Source organism: Amblyomma mixtum, chromosome 1, assembly GCF_055824585.1.
Source record: "Amblyomma mixtum isolate Tamu chromosome 1, ASM5582458v1, whole genome shotgun sequence".
Taxonomy (NCBI): Eukaryota; Metazoa; Arthropoda; class Arachnida; order Ixodida; family Ixodidae; genus Amblyomma; species Amblyomma mixtum.
The window spans coordinates 213,016,367-213,035,263 of NC_143012.1; the positions used below are offsets into that span (position 1 = coordinate 213,016,367).

The following is an 18,897-nucleotide window of genomic DNA, read 5'->3' on the forward strand; positions in this document are numbered from 1 at the left end:
CAAACCGCCAGTCCTTTGGGTCAATGTTCTTTTTGAAGAGTTCGTTGTATTTTATTCTCGAAGAAAGTGAAGAGCTCGTATCCTGCTCTTTTGTGGCAGCCCACGTGTACACAAGTGCGTTTGGCTGCATTTTTTGAAGTCAGCTGTAGTACCTGAAACTTACTTAGGAGTGCCTTTACGGTTTCTATTTACTTTTCTTTTCATTTTTTTCTGTTCAGTCTGCTGTGTTGGGTATGGCAGCAGTAGGCAAAGTTCTTCGGGAAGAATTTCGCGTATCAGATCTCACACGTTATCCCCGCTTGCAGAGGTATCTTCTGGGGTGCTAGCCGGCAGCTCCTGAAGTGGTCTGTTGTACTGACGGGTCCAGACGTCAAGGGTCTTTTCTATGGTAGAATCTTCAACTACAAGCTCCATGACGGTTTTTAGAGGATTCCGGATCAGGCCGCCGAACAGTTGCTCCTGTACGCCGAGAATCAAGAAGGAGAGCTTCATGTCTATATCCATGTCAAGTTGGCGCGCCTGAAAAGGCGTTTCATTTCTTCCACACATACAGTCACGGTCTCGTTTGGGTGATGAATTCGTGACTGCCGCAGGTCCGCCCCTTTCTTTCCGTACGACACTAGTGAAAGTACCAAATAGCTGCTTCTTGAAGGTCTCCCAGGTCGTGAGGGAAGATTCGTGGTTTTCAAACCATGTTCTGGCAGGGTCGTACAATGCAAAAGAAACGTTTCGAAGCCTAGCGCTGTCGTCCCAGGTGTTCAGCGCTGCCACACGGTCGCATAAGTCCAGCCAGTCTTCTACATCTTCGTATGCTTCGGCATAGAAAGCCTTCGGCTCACGGGGCTGGCGAAGAACGACGGGCGTTGAGTGACATGCACCAGGTTCCATGGTGAAGGGCATAGCAGGTCAGCGCCTCCACCAAATGTCACGTAATGGTGAGCGTAGTTCGGGGAGCAGGATAGCAGCGAGAATGGTTTCGAAACGAAACTTTCTTTTTTTGGCTGATTTCCGCCCGCAAATGTATGAATGACTAGGCGGCGGCGAAATAGCAGGCGTGCTCAGCAGTCGTCGAACAGAATGCCCGCCGCTCTCAGCCGTGCTGAATTTAAAGCTGATAGCGAACTTTCGAGATAAAGCGTGCAAGGTTATTAGAACATTCTGGAACAACGTAGAATGGGCTCCGTTTAGATGCGATTAATGGAGATAAATCTGGCCGCTTCTTGATCGCAAGCAAAGTGGTAAAATGGCGTGCCGGCAGCTTCGAAGAATCAACAAACAAGCACTACAAAGATTCTCTGAAATATGTTACGCGGTAAAGAAGTGTTTTCTGTGACTTTACGGGAAGAAAACTGCATTTAAATTTGTTTGTGCTAGCAAATATTGGGGCTAAAGATTGTTCATGTTGATGCCGGGTTGTCCTTGTACTACGGTGTGTAACAGATTCTGAGATGCTCAACTTAATCTTTGCGGAAATAGTGTTATAAATACATGTAAGGCGGCTAAACTTTCTCCGCGATGCTAACGTAAGAATATTATTGTGTTTCATCAAATCAGAAGAGGAATCTAACTGTTTATATTTTGCAAAAATAAATTCAACTGCTTTTCTGGGAAACCGTAAAAGCTGCATACAACTTTTTTTACAATAGAGGATCCCGTACAACTGAAGCATATTCTTGTTTCGACCTTGTGAATCCATCGCAAGCTAGAATCCATAATACATTGTGTCCCCCTCTTGTTCTGTGCCGTCGTTGCGCTGTATTAATGAATGAAGAACAAGCCAGAATCGTTGTGCCAATTGGTGCATGTTAAATTGCCTTTTAAGGAACCGCAGTTTTCTGAGGGGTCGGCTACACAAATATCGGATATATATTCGAACCAGGATAGCTTGTTAGTTGGTGTAACTCCAAGTGTTTATATTTATCAACTGCTGAAATAGGACGATTATGGAGTGAATAGGTGAGATCAATAACTGACTTTTTCTTAATAACATGCCAAATTGCAGTTTTCTCTGTGTTGAGTTCCATCCCCCAGCGATCGCTCCACCGTTCTATTGCAAAGAATACTGTTCTAAAGCAAGATGTGATCATTAGCAGAGGTTTTCTCTTTGAAAACAAGGCAATCATCGGCAAACAGCCGAATAGGTACATCACCACGGACCACATCTGCTAAATCATTACTTTGTATAAGGAAACAAACGGCCGTAAAACATTTCCTCTTGGTACGGCCGAGGTCACACGAGATGAACAATTTCTTATTTCTGCAAATTGGCTTCCATTGTTGAGGTGTGCACTGACCCATCCAACAATAATAGAAGGCCTTTGAAAATTGAAAAAACAGAATATCTACTTGATCAGAGACATCAAGCACACTCGATACATCATGCACAGTTGAAACCAGTTGAGTTCCCGTAGACCTAGCCTTTCTGAAGCCATGTTGATATGGCGACAGCAAATTACGATCTGCTAGAAAATCTTGAATGTAACCTACAGCAGTATGCTCCACGATTTTGTAATATGTACATGCTATTGAATGAGGACGATAAATATTTACAGAGAGCCGGTCACCCTTTTTATAATTTGATGTAACACGTGCAATGCGCCAGTCAGCCGGGATGTTGCCTGTAGCAATTGACAATTTAGACATATCAGTAAGAATGCCTGAAAGTGCTCAACATAACCCCTAAGAAATGCGTTTGGAATGCCATCAGGGCGTGTGAACTTCTTAGTATCACTAGTTACTTCTTAGTAACGACACAGAATTCTGTTAATTTTTGCTACCGAAATTTCTGTTCTTACTACAATCTTTTAGTCAAAAACATCCCAGAAATGCTGTTTAGACGACAGAGATTTTCTTGTTCTGTAATCCGGCTGGGACAAATGTAGTAGACTTGCAATATCATTATCCAATAAGATTTATTGGACGGCCTCAGAAGAAGGGGGCGTGATTCCCGAACGTGATCAGCGCAACAGAAAGTCAATGCACTAAAAAGGGTGGACGGCGTCTGACACCAGAATGTAATTATTTCCAGAAAGCAAACTTGCAGACATTGTAAAGTCGAGCCGAAATCCATCGTCGCTGATGATTCCGCCTTCATGGAAAGGGCAAGGTCAGAAGGCAACGTGTTTTTGCACACGTCGCTAACGGCGGGAAGCACCGTGCGCACTGTTCAGCTTCGAAAGGGAGCTTGAGAAATGGAATTTAGACACGTATCGGAGTGTTACAAAACTGACAGGCTTTTGGAGAAGCCATAGAAAACATGGCCATTCTGAAGCTCTCGAAAGCTGTTGTGGACACAGTGTGCGGGAATAAAAATAAGTCACACACTTTGGTTCGACAAGGATGTAGAATACAAAGAGCATATATACTTCCTAAAGAGGTCGATTTCGCGGAAGCGTGCCGTGGCCGCGTAGGAGGAAACTGCTTCGCTCTCGGGCGTAACTCTTGGTGACCTTTTGCTTCGGAGCTGAGACAAAATAGCAATTTTCTATGTCTTCGTAGTTTTTTTTAACCCTTTAGCAACCGGATATAATCGAATGGGAACACTTCAATTCCCACCAGTGAAAAGTCGCCACTTAAGTTTATTGCGACGGCACTAACAACCTCCTTCCCAATAGAGCGCCATCAAGGTAGTTTAAAAAAACTAAATATTTTGTAAGCTAAATTTCAAAAACATAATGTAGGCAAGGATTTACAACGGAAGGCGAGGACATTGTTTTCTTTTTTTTCCCGAACAGTTGGTTTCATGTGCGGCATCGTTAACTTCAAATGACGGAAGTATACACTGAACGCATGTGAAGTTAAACTGAGACAGAAAGCGTTCGCGTTACGAAAAACAGGTTGTTCATTGCTCTTACCCCGCTAAGAATCTATTGAAAACAGCTGTTAGGATTTGGCACGGATATTAAATCTTTATATCTTTTTATCTAGACGTAGCAGAATGTTTAAGTGGCAGTTTACATAATTTATGCGGTAACAGTATACCGCAGACACTGAGATGCCCTTAAAGTTCGAAATGACCGGCGCGAAAACAGACAGAGACAAAAGAAGAAACACTGAAGGTATGACGGGCGCTGTCCTGTCGTAAGTGTTTCTTCTCTTGTCTCCGTTCGTTTTCGTGCTAGTCATTTCGAATCATGTCCCACCAACTCGCCCAATCGTCAATTTTGAATACTTTGGAAGTATCAAGATGGAGGCGCAGCATTGTATTTGCTATTGCCACCAGTCACTGTTGCGTTTTTTTTGCGCTCCTTGAGCGTTCTTGGTTAATAATACCCCTTACTCTTAATCTCGGTTGCACATAAAATGTCATGCTTCCACGAAAGTTCTGGTGAATCCTCTGTTCCGTTTATTTTATTTGGAGCGGGGCTTGTTTCGGCTTTTTGGTAGTGGAAGACACACTTTTCCAGCCCATTTCTATTCTTTGCTAGTGGAATTTGCGTGGAACACGTTGATATTACTGGAACAGCCGGCTCGCCATTTTATCTTTAAATGGTTTTGTGGAGCATAGGCTCCAGTTAGTTCTTGGCGCGTTCCAGATAAATCTAAATATAGGGGAACGAAAGTATGCAACCATATGAAGGGGTGCCGAGCTGTTCAACTAGGTTTGATTGACAGCTCGCACTGACGCATAGATATGCTGGGGAGACGTGGCCTGATAAATGCTTTCGCCTTAATGCCAGTCCAGCAGCCTTAGAAGTATTGAGCGAGTGCCGTTTGCTCTTTGTGACGAGTTTGTCATATGCTGCTGTGAACATCAATTTTGTTCGCTGATATCTTATAACAACGTCTTCACATGCACCAGGTGTTGCTCCAGATACTGCCTGAAACTTTACACAGCTGAGTGTTGATAACGGGCGACTGAGAGGTGCAATTCTGTGAGGAACTGAACCCTTGTGGCGGGCCGAGTTCCTTTGGTCGATGAACTTGGGCAGACTTCTCAGAGGGAGGGTACTGAACTTACTCTAAAGCTTCATTGTCCAGCGGTGTTGTTAGCAGGCGCGCGGAATTCAGCGAGTGGTGCAGTGTCAAATACGATTTACGTGAATACGACACACATACACACGCGCCCGCATCTCGCGCAAGCACACGCATACGCACTGGCAGGACATTGTTTGTCGTTTTCTCGCGGCCATTTGCGACTAAGAACAATTGCCCATATCAACGGCATTCACTTAGAGCATTCGTCTCGCATTCGGGAGGCACTGGGTTCGACCTCCAGTCCCGCCGATCACAAACTCTTTTTGAAAATGCACAAGATTGCCCCAGACCTTGTGCTTGGCTCTTCTGCTGTAAAATGCTCCAAAATGGCCTTTGGTCACCTTACCCATTCCTCGATCTATCCGCGACGGACAGAGATCAACGCTGTTGTCTAAAAACCGTTGTAGCCATGTTTTATGACTGCTGCTGATGCTGCTGAGTGCCAGTGGTTCAAGGTTCGACGAGAGTTGTGCATTCTGTCGAAAGAAGTGCAAGCCGCGGTGTGTGTTTCTTGCGAGAGGGGGAGGTGTTGTCGCGGAGATACCGTGGCGCTCAGGGGAGCTGCACCCTGACGCTGCCGTCGACAGCTTGTCTGCATGCGCATAAGAGCTGCTTTCACCTCACGTGTTATTATTGTCATTAATATTATTATTATTCGTAGTAGTAGTAGTAGTAGTAGTAGTAGTAGTAGTAGTAGCAGTAGTAGTATTTGTAACGCTACATTTGCCACCTAGCATGAAAGACCTCAGCACTGGGTCTCCGTGAACATCGTCTATTGCGCGCTGGAGTCGTGCACACCTGTACTGTGGGAAGTTTGCTCACAATCAGGTGGGGACGTTGTGATGACACCGCAAGGTCACGTGACCTAACTGACCTACTTACCTCCTGCTTTGCTTCTCGAAGAATGATTCATTTTTTTTTTCTGCAGATCGTCAAAGACGCCGACGATGACACCCGATGCCCTGCGACACGAGCGCCTTTTCGCCATCACGTTGAAATCATTCTCAAGAGCGCAGCAGGTGCGAACTCCGAGTGCAGTGCGGTGTCGAGAATGTTGTTCATGTGAAAACTTCGCTAAAAGTAATAGCGAAACAACAATTGGCAAATATGGACCGATCTGACTAATGCAAGTGTTTTCTCTTTGACCACAAGAAATGCTTCCGCCAACTTCCCTCCATGTGCAGCGGCTATGTGACAGCCGGAAACACCACGTTGTCGTGATTATCACGTGTGACAGGCAGCTCACATGACACCAAGATGTGAAAACTGCAATGTTCATGATGAGAAGAAAGCGTGAACGCTAAGCCTGTGGCGATGCACGTGGCGAGCGGGAAATTGACGTTACGCGCCGAAGGCAGCGCGACCTACACTATTTTCCTGTTTCAGTAAAACGTGCTAAGTCTTCTTAGTTTGTTTTTTTTGTGAAAGAGACCATAACATTGAGCAGGTATGAAGGGCTCTAAATAAACGATGGTAAGACACGAAGATTTTGTGTCCTTAGTCTGAAGCTCCCGTCTTGCGCAGTTCAACTTACTACAATTTATTTCCCTCCGGCGGCAGTCTATTTCCCGAATGCTTATGTAATACACCTCTTTCTCCCTACTTAAAACATGTGTTGCCTGTCGTGCTTCTTAAAAGACATGACGCTCGCTTTACATTACCATGTATGTCGACAACCAAAAGCTGCGTCTGTTATTTGCACCATATTTTCATTGCTGGGCCCCTTTCTTGTTCAGTTTGCGTTTCCTGAACCCCGTACGATTATTGTTGTGGTCTTATTATTTAGCAATACTTTCCCAAACAAATATTCTACTTGTTTATATGGTCGCTTTTGGCGTCATGGACACGCCAGCCCCTCTAGCTATCATTTCCCCAACACCACAAGCCACACTGCTTTCTTATGTGAAGCGCTGATTTCTGTCGCACTGAGGTAACAAAAAACTATCAGGGCACAGTGGCTTCAACAGCTATTCCTAAGTGCGAACGGGGTCCAACCAAATTCTCAGAAAAACAGAAAAACCAAGCTGAATGCGCCCAAGATGAAAGATGAGCTTTGACGGCATTAAGTTTTCTTGCTCGTACTTGAGAATGTGACAAAGCGTGCGCATCGGCCCGCAACAAAGTTTCCTTTTTATGAGTGGAAAACAGTGCGCCCCAAGTATAGCCAGCAGCCCTAAAAGCAGCTGGTGACACTAAATAGGTAATAGCAGGAGATCAGGGCTTGTAATCAGGCTAACTGTGCAGCTATAAGATTTTATGCCGCGCGGTGCACGTTTTTCCTGCGATTATTGCGGCACTGAACGGCTGTTTCCAATTAAGCTACTTTGGTGAATGTTCAATGTTAAGATTCCAGAGTAAAGAGGCTAGAAAGCCAGGCACCAAAAGAGCAGAGTGCCGAGGAAAACGGTATAAACATGAGGCTCTTTGCAACAAGGTTTCTTTCACAACCAAAAGAACGAGTCATCGTCGTACAACAGCTTTACAAAGCCGGTTGCTTCAAAACTGGGAAAGTTTCACTGCGCTCGAAGGCACACCCGCTGCGTACTAAACTCCGTCAAAGGAGCTGCGCCTGTGCTCTAATTTTCATTGTTTATTTTTAATTTTGGTTGTCATTATTAAAGAGTACTGAGACTACAAGTTTTGAACTTTCTTGAGCCGGCTGATCGTCCAGCCATACAAAAGAGAGGCAAAAAATATACAGAATGGTCCCAGCACCTGACAGATTATACCCGCCTGAGCAAGCTCTGGATCATGTGTAATGCGTACCTTAATTTCCATTCTCTCTCCTTTTTACCCCTTCATCCCTTCGCTGTCGAAACGTTTCAGGAGTTCGCGCAGATTGAGACGGCTTGCTTAACATGCCATTCCCCACAAACCTCTTCCTCCTTTCTTTGACAGCGGCGCAAAATAAGATGGAGTTACGAGAATTACCAGGTGATAGTGGCAACGGCTGGCAGCCGACAAGGGTTACTGCAGATCTGTTTCCTGCAGTATACTCAGCCCTCCACTTTCCAGCGTTCCAAAACACCATTACTTGATTTTCCTATGTCATTTTGATGCTAACGAATGTTAGTCAACTTTGGCCGGTTTTGACGATGTAGGAAGAGCGATTGCATTTCCCAGTTGTCTATTTACTGTTCCGTGCCTCTTATATGCACACGGAGCATTGAACTGCTTTAAAGTTTGCGGTGATCCAGAGTAGTAATGTCGTCCGCACGTAAAAAAAAAAAAAACTTACCATGGTCAAATCACAGGGATGAGTGGAAGATGTAGAAAAGTTATGCATGAAGGTTAAAGAGGCATATAGTCCGGTTAGCTGCATTAAACATCAGGAGGGAAATAAATAAATAAATAAAGGAAAAAGCTATTGATGAAGGTTAAAGAGGCATATAGTCCGGTTAGCTGCATTAAACATCAGGAGGGAAATAAATAAAAAACGGCAACTAAACCCCTCCCCCCTCCCATTGGGTATGAGAAGCGGACTCCTGTCGTACGAGGTGTGGTAGCTAAAGACTTCGTCAGAAGAAACATGATGCGGAAAATTTTGCCTCCGAGTCGAAAAACGAACTAGCTCGAATGAATGCTTTGGGATTTACTGTTCCTTTTTATTTGTTCTTATTATTTCACAAAGAACAGGATTTGGCCACCCTTGTATAGCAATCACCCGCATGCAAATTATAAATGCACAAGTCAAATTCCTTCACTACATTTCATCGCACTCTCACATCACCGAGGCGCTGTTGGTTCTGAAGAGGTGGAAGCACTGAAAGAAGAGATTATTTTTCAGAGAGTGTACAAAACAAATCCACGGACACCATTTTATTGTGAATGAGAAAGAATTCGTGCTGATGTTTGAACGCACTCACATTCGGAATTCTCTTTGACAGCCGTTCACAAAAACAAAGAAAGCAGCTGCCGCTCCTACATTACTGTCTTTCTAATTTCATAGATCCTTTGCGGCGACTCGACTCTTCAAGACCGCTGCACCGCATTAATGCTTTGTGAAAAATGCATTAGCATGTCACTAGCAGAGCTCGCAGCCAAAAACACACCATAAAAATAAGAAGTGACACCGAATGTCCCCACAATTCGTTCTCAACAGCGCTAAATTAATTCTCGCTTTGGACGCTAGGAGACCGAAAGGTCAACGTAACCCGACAAAAGCAGAAAAGTAGGCAGACAACCATCAGTTGCAAGCATGTTGTAGCTGTACAGACGCTCCTTCCACCTTATCTGGCATTGATGTTCTCGACTACATAAGAAGTACTTTGACCAAGGTGCCGCTCTCCACTTCGTCTTCACCGTGTTTGAAGCTGAGGCTTTTGCACGTGCGGCCCACTAATAGTAATGCTATTGAACATCACTCTGTTCAGCGGGAACTGAGCACGTTCGACTGCTTTATTCCCTTTGAGAAAACCCAGATGAAACTATGAAGCCGCCGGCTGCTGGCGTCTGTCTGTGGGTACTTTGGCATGATAGGGCTTGAGTCGGAAGGAAATCGAGATCAGTAGTTATTCGGTAGATGCGTGCCGTAGATGGCGTCGCGTCATGGACGGAAGTCAGGCAGCAAGAGTTCACCGAACGAGTGGCAGTCTTCGACAGAGCGGCGACTGTACATCTCGCGTCATAGGCCGCCATTCACCGCTCGGCTACAGGTGTTTGGCATTCGAATACCCGCAACAAGTTGGGCTTATTTTCTTGTTTTGCGTGCATGTCTGTGAGATAATTTTTTCAGGTATGGCCGTGTTTAGAATCATAGCATTATAGTGAAATCCGGGTGTTTGGACGGAACGTCGAAATCGCGCTGTTCAGTTAAGGTTGCGAGCAAAAAACAGCTGACAGTTCTCACAGTCGCACACATTTCCCCTACGCGGACCTGCTTTTGCAGTAAATTGGGTTTAACATTACGAAGCTGCGCGTATGGGACATCTCGCAACCCAGTGCACAAGATATATTTCGGTGACCTGGGTTTAATCCTTCAATGCCAACTGTCGCGCTTTTCGCGGCTAAGCATTTGCACGCCGCGTACCCATTACTACATGGAGCTTCTACACAAAGGCTTATGTCGGCAAGTTGTCAGTATTCAGCTCTTTGCGACCAAAGTGTTTTTCTTCACTATGAGGAAGCACTGAAAAGAAAAAAAATCGGCAGAGACACTTATGGCTGCTTATATGCGGGAATCTGAAAGCATTATTCTCCCTGGTTGCATTTTTACACCTAATTTTGTACATACATTAAAGTTTCTTTTTCTCCGAGTTCATGTGTTCGCATATTGGTGCGCACCAGATCGCAAACGTTCGGACCCTTTCGCTGCACGGCGGTGAGGTTGGCCCAGTGTGCATGTCGTGGACGCAAGACGTAGACGCTTTGTTGCTTGGCATGCCCACACACACACACGCTATGACAAACGCCTCGAAAGGTGTACTACGAACGGCTGGATTACAGTTTTGATATGAAAGTCCGAGAAGGAATACAGTTGAAGGTGCATACGCCGTGGGTTCGAGTCCCCGTCGTAAGCTATCCTCCAACTTGACACCAACATGTAAGCCATATGCAACTAGAAATCGTATAATACCGCGTGGTATGCTGTACGACAAACCTTTGCGCCGAAACTTTGCCGCGAATGTCAGGAAAACTGGCCCAACATGGCGGTTGGCCAGTGGCGAGTATATATAGACGAACGACATGTATAGGATTGTTTGAAGTGGCGGTGCTTGGCCTGCTGTGTGCGTCATACGGCAGATTGTTGACGTCGCCCTATTTTTCTTGACATCGATATGACTTTCTGTACCGTCTCCGAACACACACACGCCACTGGCTTTTCTCCTAATGGAACCAGGAATGCTTTCTTGCTGAAAGACGACGTGATTATATATCTGCTCGTTTGTTATTTTCATGCTGGTGTTGCTACAAAAACATGCAAGATATTTGGATGAGAGAAAAATGTATACTTTTCTGGACCCTTTAAGACTGCATGCCAGTATCCAAACTAGGTTCTTCATTGTTTTCAGCGATTACATAGCCGGTTTTGGACATGTATTGAATGGGAAAATTCGGGCATTTGCGCTGCATTTGACTGGTTGGAGAGAATGTATCGAACCTTTAATCCTGAAGAATGCGGCTCTTTTTTTTTTACAAATATTTGTTCCGTGAGCTGTTGCCAGTTAAGTAACCCGAGGAAGTGTGTTCTGTCAGATATTTTCACAACAGTTACCACAAAAAAAAATAAATTGTATTAAAGGAGGACGAGAGAAACCTAAATTAAACTGAATATTGGAGAAGGCCTTTTAAAGACAATATACACCACCTTAATTCCCTCTTTCCCTATCACACTCTTCCCGTCACCGATTCCTGTTTTGGCCTCTCCTTGATGCACACTTTAGAGTATATAACCCTCGAAAACGATGATCGCAGTTACTCAAAAGGGCGCCAATTCCTGTGTCAAAGCCCTGAGTCGGCGGTGGGAGGCCTCCCTCTCGCTAGCTATGTTACATTTTGGCGCGCCTTCCTGGCTTTCTTCAACCAAGAGCTGCTGCATGCAGAAGTGAACACAGTCAAGCCCACTCATGACGAACCTGACTGTCATGCAGATTGCGTTCATTGTATCCGAGGTTCGTATTAAGCGGACTTTCCATATTACAGCGACAATCCCTTAGAAAGAAAAGGCGTCTTCTACTCCTTATGCACGTATGCCTCTTCAATGCAGACCTTTTCACGGCGCTTTCTAAATTTGCCAGCGAGCTCATAAGCTCTGGGCCGAGACATTTGCTCTGTACAAGCTGGTTTGGGACTGGGATATAAGTAGTCACGGTTGAAGCGTTCTCCAAAGCTTGTAGACGTTGTACAATTTATAGAAGTAGGATTTTTGAGATGAAAGAGCGCTTTTTCGCAACTGCATTGTCAGTTATGCAGTACATCAGAATACAGCTAAGACCTGATTGCTAACAAGCGCATTGAATAGTTAACTTTTTAACTATTACAGTTCGGAGTAACATTACATATGGAGTAACATCCATATGAGTTTTAGAATTTCGAAAATGCCGTTACCGTCGGCACTGTGGCCTACAAATTTTGGCCATTTCGACGAGGTGCGCGCACTAGAGATGTTGCTTTGCCTGCAAGCTTCTTTAAAGCGCATGTGTTTGACGCAATGTAACCAGAATTTGTTGGGCCACAACGATGAGGGCAACCATGCTTTCTAAATTCTAAATACTACTATGGATATTGCTTACAGTGAGCTCCAAGCTTCTCAAGAATAAAGGAGCTTAGCTGTAATAGTTGAAAAGTTAACTATTCACTCTTTGTTAACCATCCTGCTAGTTAGCACGTATTAGCTGTATTCTAATGTACTACACTGCAGACAACGCAATACCCCAAAAAAGCGCTGTTCGAACTCAGAAAGCCTATTTTTTTATTGTTTTTCAAAGCCTTAGGCGCAACACCCTGTATATCCTGTAATGTAAGAGAAAGACGTATATGCATCAATGAAGATGTGCAAACTTCTATGAAATTCTCGAACAATAAACCTTAGAGGCTGGCTCAAATTCGTGGTGGCTCGGTTTTGCGTACAGTAAATACGTCACAACCGTTAGTTAAGGTCAGAGCTTTAGGCAGCCGTCTTATTGAAGCTACCAGCACTCTTGTCTGGTGAGGCCTTTTATGTTCGTGGAACCTTCATCCCTAATTCGGAATTAGGACGCAAGGAAGCGGTATTTTGCTAGGTTCGTTTCGAAATGATCCGAGGAAGAGTTTTGATCTTCTTATATAGATTAATCCAGTAGTTACAGAGACTGTCCAGGACATGGAGTAATCGCAGATTAAAACTGAAGGTGCATAATACCACGCAAACAAAAAGAGGCAGGACGGATGCAGAGAAACCAGACAGAGCAGATTTATTTCCTAAGTCCCTCTTTTTGTATCCACGGTTCTATTATGCATTGTAGTTAGAAGCAACAACTAGTCCGCCATTCGCCGGCGCATATATCTGGAACCCAGGGCCAGTCCGAATTTTTCTTCAACTAGGGGGTTTGTATAAGGGCTCTACGTATAGCTTTAGTTTTTAGCTATTTTGCTGCGCTATGGTGGGGATATTAATGTGTAATTATTCCCTTATTAGAGTTATACTACTCCTTGAGGGATTTCGTGAAAGATTAGAGGAACACCGAGAATGCCTCAAGGCGACGCCGACATTGGTGATTCGGTTTTTCCGCAATTGGTATCAGTGTTCTTTATATGCATTAATTGATAGTGTGCCATGTAAAATACAAAGGAAAATACCGCAGCTAGAAAACGCAGTATAGACGAAGTGTAGTCGCTTGTAGACACGTACTTTACAGAGTACGGCAAAAGATTAAGGGCAGGCCAGAGAGCTCAGCACAAAAAAATTTACGGTCGATTTGTGTAGTTAAGTGAAATCCTAATATCCTAATTAGGTGCGCTGTCCCTGTGTGGTCATTGTTTTACATCGTTTATCGTGGTTATGCTTTCCTATTCATGATTAGCGTGTATATATATATATATATATATATATATACGACGAATCAGTAAGGATGGTCCACCTCCGGTAAAATAAATGTTTCTGTAAGAAGTATATTTCAACTCTTTCTTGATATATATATATATATATGTATATATATTGTAGTGTAGCGTAGTCTTCGAAGGCGCTGCGTCGCGAACGGCTAGCGGTACGCCTCGGTTCAGTCCTGAGGCAGCGACCAGTCCCAGCGGCAGCGATCAGCGCACACGCACGAGCATCGGCGCCGTTGTCTTCGTCCTCTTCTTCCTTACGCCAGCCGCCCAAGGTTCGGGAGCCGAAGGCCTGTCTTACAACTGCCCCCGGGCGAAAAGGCGTCATCCTGGCGGCCTAAGGTGATGTGACGATGGCGGGGTCGTAGTATGGTTTGAGGCGGTCGGTGTGGACAATTTCACGGCCTCGGCGACGGTGATCAGTAGACGGTGTAAGGGGTTCGATGAGGTAATTGACGGGGGATGTCTGCTTAAGAATGCGGTAGGGGCCCTGGTACTTGCTGAGAAGTTTGGAAGAAAGGCCGGGACTTGAGGAAGGAACCCAGAGCCAGACCAAAGAGTCAGGAAGATAAGTTGGAAGAAGGTCAGAGGGATCACGGGTGCTTTTCTGCAGCTGCTGGGCGTGTGAAGTGAAAGACCGGGCAAGCTGGCGGCATTCTTCGGCGTAAGTGGCGGCTTGAGAAATAGTCGTAAATTCAGAAGCATCAGGGCGGTAAGGGAAAATGGTGTCCATAGTACAAGAAGGCTCCCGGCCGTAGAGGAGAAAGTATGGAGAGAATCCGGTGGTGGCTTGAGCAGCGGAGTTATAAGCATAAGTGACGAAGGGTAGAACGCGGTCTCAGTTGCAGTGATCGGAAGCCACATACATGGCCAGCATGTCCCCAAGAGTGCGGTTAAAACGCTCAACCAGTCCATTTGTCTGCGGATGGTAGGCAGAGGTGGTGCGGTGAACGATGTTGCATTCCTGAAGGAGAGCTTCGACAACTTCAGACAGAAAGGCCGGACCTCTATCACTCAGCAACTCTTTGGGAGCACCATGGCGAAGTATGATGCGATGGAGGATAAAGGATGCAATGTCGTGGGCGGTACCAGATGGTAAAGGCGACGTTTCGGCGTAGCGGATAAGATGATCGATGGCGACGATGATCCAGCGGTTTCCGGCCGATGTGCTGGGGAGAGGGCCGTAGAGGTCGATGCCAACACGCTCGAAGGGCTGCGCTGGGCAAGGCAGCGGTTGCAAAGGAGCGGCGGGTCGGCGAGGTGGGTTTTTTCGGCGCTGGCATGCGGTGCAGGACTGAACGAACTTGCGCACATAACGGTACATCCCACGCCAGTAGTACCGATGTCGTAGGCGGGTGAAGGTCTTCAAGAAGCCGGCATGGGCACACTGGGGATCATCGTGGTAGGAAGAGCAAATGGAGGAGCGGAGATGGGTCGGAATGACAAGCAGCCACTTGCGACCATCCAGAAGGTAGTTCCGGCGGTAAAGAAGCTCGTCTCTGATGGCGAAATGGTGGGACTGACGACGCAGAGCACGGGAAGGAGGTCGAGACGATTGGCCAGATAAGAAATCCAAGAGGCAAGCGATCCACGGGTCTCTGCGTTGCTCAGAAGCCATATCAGCGGAGTCGAGCGTCAAAAATGCAGGGCGGAAATAGAAGGCGCTGTCTCGGGCGGCAGAGGGGAACGTGAGAGGGCATCAGCATCGGCATGTTTACGGCAGGAACGATAGACAACGCGGATGTCGTACTCTTGAAGTCGCAGAGCCCAGTGCGCCAGTCGACCAGAGGGATCTTTCAAAGAGGACAGCCAACAGAGGGCGTGGTGATCGGTGACAACGTCAAAAGGGCGCCCGTACAAGTAAGGGCGGAATTGGACGATCGCCCACAGGTTGGCTAAACACTCCTTCTCGGTGACAGAATAGTTCGCTTCAGCTTTTGTTAGTGTCCGGCTGGCGTAAGCGACAACATATTCGTCAAAGCCAGGCTTGCGCTGCGCGAGGACTGCACCGAGGCCGACGCCGCTGGCATCGGTGTGGAGTTCCGTCGGAGAACGAGGGTCGAAATGACGCAGAATTGGCGGAGTGGTCAAGAGGCGACGGAGTGTCGTAAAGGCTTCATCACAGGCTGGCGACCAGGCCGAAAGGTCATGGCCGGAAAGGAGCTTGGTCAGAGGGTCGATGATAGTGGCGAAGTTGCGGACAAAGCGACGGAAATAGGAGCAGAGGCCCACGAAGCTGCGGAGGTCTTTTACAGAAGTCGGTTTCGGAAATTCTGCTACAGCCCGCAACTTTGCCGGGTCCGAGAGAACGCCATCCTTGGACACGACATGTCCGAGAATGGTGAGCTGCCGAGCTCCGAAGCGGCACTTTTTTAAATTGAGTTGGAGGCCAGCGTCGGTCAGGCAGCGAAGAACAGTCTCAAGGCGCTGGAGGTGAGACGAAAAATCCGGCGAAAAGATCACAACGTCATCTAAGTAACAAAGGCATATGTGGCACTTAAGCCCGCGGAGTAGGTTGTCCATCATGCGCTCGAATGTGGCGGGTGCATTGCAGAGGCCGAATGGCATGACATTAAATTCATAGAGCCCGTCGGGTGTGACGAATGCAGTTTTTGGGTGATCGGCCACTGCCATCGGCACCTGCCAGTAACCAGAGCGCAAGTCCAATGAAGAGAAGAACTCAGTGCCCTGCAGGCAGTCGAGGGCGTCGTCGATACGAGGGAGAGGGCAAACGTCCTTGCGTGTAATCTTGTTCAGACGACGGTAGTCGACGCAGAACCGGATGGAACCGTCTTTTTTCTTGGCAAGGACCACCTGCGATGCCCACGGGCTTTGCGACGGCTGTATCACGTGGTGCTTGAGCATGTCGGTCACCTGTTCGTCAATGATGCGGCGCTCAGCGGCTGACACGCGGTACGGACGTTGGCGCAAAGGTGCATGGGTGCCAGTGTCAATACAGTGGGAGACGGTGGTTGCGCGGCCCAATGAAGTTTTCTGGTAGTCAAACGAAGCTGCAAAACGGTGCAGGACGGCGACAAGTTGGGCCCGTTGGGTAGGCGTCAGGGCGGCGTCAACGGAACGGTGAAAAACATCGAGAGGGGACGGATTGGCGATGGGAACAGGCGTAATGGCGCTCACGTGAAGGCCGGCCGTGCTATCGACGAGGGGGTAGGCTGAGGCGGGATCGAGCACGGCAACACTGCCAAGCGATTGGCCACGGAGCAAAGTGGTAGGGCAGGAGAACGGGTTGGACACATAAATAGCGCTTGAGCCACGAATAATTGTCAGCACGGCATGAGGCAGCAAAACAGATTTTTGGTCAGCGCATCGTAAAGAGGGCGTATAGGTTACAGTTGCGTCGGAGAGAGCAGCACAAGAAAGAGGCACGAGCACTGAAGAAAAAGGCGGAACGTCAGTGTCCTCTGAGACGATCACAGTAACGACAGCAGCGTCGGGCACGTCTAAGGGAGCGTCACGGAATGGCGACAACTCAGGCTGAGCACGGGCGCAGTCAATAACAGCGTGATGTGTGGAAAGGAAGTCCCAACCAAGGATGACGTCGTGAGATGAGCGAGCGAGGACGATGAACTCCATTGTATAGGGGACGTTCGCGATAAGCAGGCGGGCGGTGCAAGCGGCTAATGGTCGAATGTCCTGAGCGCTGGCGGTGCGGAGAGAAACGGCAGGAAGAGGCGTCGTCACTTTTTTGAGTCTGCGACAGAGGGTGTGGCTAAGAACAGATACGGCTGCGCCAGTGTCAACAAGTGCTTCGACGGCGACTCCCTCAACGAACACAGTGATGATGTTGGCGGGTACGGATACAGGTCTTGAGCGAGTCGCTGGCGGCGCAGTTCTTGCCTCCGGAACTGCGGCCGTTAGTTTTCCGCTTGCGGAGCGGGTGGGCGGCGGAGCATCGGAGAGCGGGAACGTCGGCCAGGGGACGGCGAGCGGTGAGAGCGGAAACGGTAGCTAGACGAAGACGGATCGGGAGGCGGCTCATGTGACACAGGCGAGGAGGTCGGGGATAGATCGTAAGTCGGCTCACGCCTATAAATATACGGACGATAGTCGCGACTGCGGCACAAGCGAGCCACGTGGCCAGCCACTCCGCAGGCGTAGCAAATAGGGCGGTTGTCTTGCGTACGCCAGGGGTTGAGAGGCTGCGGCTGTGGTCTTGGGCGGGCAACCGGACGATAAGCGGTTGGTGCAGGTCGCTGGGGCTCTAACAGGTGATGGGGAGGCCCGTAGGCAGGCGCAGCAGGCGAAGGCCGCGGTCGCGCCACAGCATCCGCGTAAGTTAATGGAGCCGTGATCAGTGGCTGCTGAGGAGGTGGAGGAGGAGAGGGCAATACCTCGGCGATCTGCTCCTGTATGACACGCTGGATGTTGGGAGTGAGCGGCGGCGCAGGAGTAGGTAGGCTGGTCGACAAGCACAGCTGGCGGGCGACTTCCTCACGGACGAACTGCTTAATGTGCTGGAGGAGCGACTGATGGTCCTGAGCACCGTCCTGGGGAAGAGTCAAGCTGGAAATATTTGCCTCTTGAAAGCCGGCTCGGCGGGTCGAAAGGCGCTGTTTGCGCAGCTCATCGAAGCTTTAGCAGTGGCTTATCACGTCGGACACAGATTGGGGATTTTTGGCCACGAGCATCTGGAAGGCGTCACCATCAATTCCTTTCATAATATTTTTTATCTTGTCGACCTCACTCATGGAAGCGTTGATGCACTTACAAAGGTCGACGACATCTTCGATGTAACTTGTAAAATTTTCGCCGCTTTGTTGTGCACGGCTGCGCAAGCGTTGCTCGGCACGGAGCTTACGCACAGCGGGACGGCCAAAGACCTCCGTGAGGCTGGTTTTAAGATCCGCCCAGCTGGAGATGTCCGCCTCGTGGTTGCGGAACCATAGATTGGCAACGTCGCTCAAATAAAATATAACGTTGGTAAGCTTGATGCTGTCGTCCCACTTGCTATAAGCGCTTACGCGTTCATAGGAGGCCAACCAGTCCTCCACATCGGTGTCATCCGTGCCGCTGAAGATCGTAGGGTCGCGCTGACGGACGGCACCAGAACAGATGACAGCAGGGCCAGCAGGCTGGACAGGTTGGGCCGGGTGGTCGGGCACCGTGGTAGAGCCTTGAAGCCTGGGCATCGTGGCGTATCCCGATGGTGAGAGACAGCACCTCTACCAAGTGTAGTGTAGCGTAGTCTTCGAAGGCGCTGCGTCGCGAACGGCTAGTGGTACGCCTCGGTTCAGTCCTGAGGCAGCGACCAGTCCCAGCGGCAGCGATCAGCGCACACGCACGAGCATCGACGCCGTTGTCTTCGTCCTCTTCTTCCTTACGCCAGCCGCCCAAGGTTCGGGAGCCGAAGGCCTGTCTTACAATATATATATA

General features: G+C 47.9%; 1 pseudogene; it reads right to left on the reverse strand.

The window, feature by feature from the left end:
- Positions 1-282: 282 nt before the first annotated feature.
- LOC149370792 (uncharacterized) lies at positions 283-18,653 on the reverse strand (annotated as a pseudogene).
- Positions 18,654-18,897: the final 244 nt, after the last annotated feature.